The sequence below is a fragment of the Alosa sapidissima genome, chromosome 4 (assembly GCF_018492685.1).
Source record: "Alosa sapidissima isolate fAloSap1 chromosome 4, fAloSap1.pri, whole genome shotgun sequence".
Taxonomy (NCBI): Eukaryota; Metazoa; Chordata; class Actinopteri; order Clupeiformes; family Clupeidae; genus Alosa; species Alosa sapidissima.
The window spans coordinates 25351645-25353730 of record NC_055960.1 but is presented as its reverse complement, the minus strand read 5'-3'; the positions used below and the strand labels follow the sequence as shown (position 1 = coordinate 25353730).

At 46.2% G+C, this 2086-nt stretch overlaps 1 protein-coding gene across 1 annotated transcript in view; it reads right to left on the bottom strand.

Annotated features, from left to right (window-relative positions):
• The window catches only part of LOC121706685 (retinoic acid receptor gamma-A-like), a 66226-nt gene extending 65461 nt beyond the window's left edge, over positions 1-765 (bottom strand). The window contains exon 1 of the mRNA XM_042088623.1: positions 546-765. The gene's annotated coding sequence lies outside the window, so the exon portion shown is untranslated. The remainder of the gene's footprint in view (positions 1-545) is intronic.
• Positions 766-2086: the final 1321 nt, after the last annotated feature.

The window sequence follows — 2086 nt, the reverse complement described above, 5'->3', positions numbered from 1 at the left end:
ACCGTCTCATTTTCAAACCATCCCATCCTTGTGAACACAGACCAAAACACCACACAAACACGCACACATATAGACACCCATGAACACACACACACACACACACACACACACACACAGGATAATTCACAGATAGAGAGTAGGCACACATACAGTGAAAATAAAAAGTTCAAGTCAAACTCTTCTGGCTGAACACACAGATTTTTTTCCCAATGCAGACCAAAGGAACACAATGCTTCTCTTCTGTCTTCTCCGTGCGTAAAACAACACAATCACACACACACACACACACACTCACTCTATACACACACTCTCTTTCACGACTCCACACACTCGTTCCTGCTCTGACATGTTCAGTGTCTCTTCTTTTCTTTCTCTTTCTCCTCTCTCGGCAGCGCTTCGCAAAAAAAAAAAAATGAGACAGCGAGAGAACTGGGAGAGAGAAAGAAAGAAAGAGAGAAACATACACACACACACACACACATGCACAAAACAAAGTCTCTGTATTTCCATCAGAGTAGAGAGATAGAACGGAGCGGAGAACTCACCCGTCAGCGTGGAGGATTGTCAGGCGGATGAAGGGATGAAGAGAGTAAACGACAGGAGAGCAGGAGCGGCAGAGGAGTACGGCAGGAGTTCTAGCCGCGAGTGCGCGAGTCAGCCAGAAGTTCGTCCTCGCTGTAGCAGGGATAAAGAGAAGCCTGTTGCCTTCCGCCTCCTCTCTCTCTCTCTCTCCCTCTCTCTCTCTCTCTCTCTCTCAGTCTCAAGTTCTCTCTGATTGCTCTCCCTCCCACTCGCACACTCTGTCTTCCCCCCTTTTCACTTCTCTCTTCCACACTCACACTCTCTCTCTCCCCCTTGTGCTTGCTTGTGCTGTTGCTCCCCCACTTTCTATTTCTCTCTCTCTCTCCGTCTCTCTCTGTGTCTCTCCCTTTTGCAGTCTTTCTCAGTCTTTGGGTTTTTGTAACGTTTTTCCTTAACTGTGACAGACTCCTTCTCTTCATGTTGACTTTTCCTCTCTTCACCTACCCCATTCCCTCTCCTGTCTTTCCTCTTTCTTTTCTATGAAATCGCTCCATTCTTTGAATCATAAAGATTGCTCACGTGACCCAACACTTCAAATATACAGCACCTTCTTTTTTCCCCCCTCAAAAGCCACAGAATGCCTGAAGGGACGGAAAATAAGGTCCAGAAAGTGTCTCATTTTTCCACATTTTTCTCTATTTCTGGGCATTTTCCTCCTCTCCTTCCCTCTCTATGACCCTCACTCTACTCTTTTTTTTAATCATTTTCTGCCTTTTTGACATTCACCTCTCATTGACATGCATGGCTTTCTTTTTTTCATGCGTTGTTTGGAAACATATGGTGATAAATGGTGTATTGTGAGAAAACTCTGCATGTAAACAACAAATCTGGCAATCAGACTGTTTGTATCAACCACATCGATCTGAGATCACAGCACAAACAAACAGGAAACAACAAACAAATGTCTTCAAAAACTGATTTGTGGGGGTGGAGGGAGGGTGTGTGTGTGAAAGAGTTTGGCGGGTATGTTCTCTTTCCTCACCTTACCCCTCAACACCTCATTGCCCCCCCCCCCCCCTCCTCACTTCTCTTTGTTTCTGCGTCCCTCTATCCCTCTCTCCAGAGCTGTCCTCTCCTCAGTCCTTCGTCCTGAGCTTACTCCTCCCTGACGTTTGACCAGGCTCCCCTCGATCCTTTCCTCTTCCTTTCCCAAACATCCTCATGCCCACCCCCCTGTGTGTGTGTGTGTGTGTGTGTGTGTGTGTGTGTGTGTGTGTGTGTGTGTGTGCGTATGTGTGTGTGTGTGTGTGTGCATGTGTGTGTGTTCCTGGAGACTGTGTTCGTGGATGCTACTGTCAATATGCATTTATCTGTATGCAAATAAGGAGCACACACACACAAACACACACACACTTTTTAATGCTTTTATTTGTATCAGACACACACACACATACACATACACACACACACACACACACACACACACACACACACACACACACACACACATACAGGGGTGTGCTGAAAGTCATTAGCTGGACATACACAAACACACATGCCATAG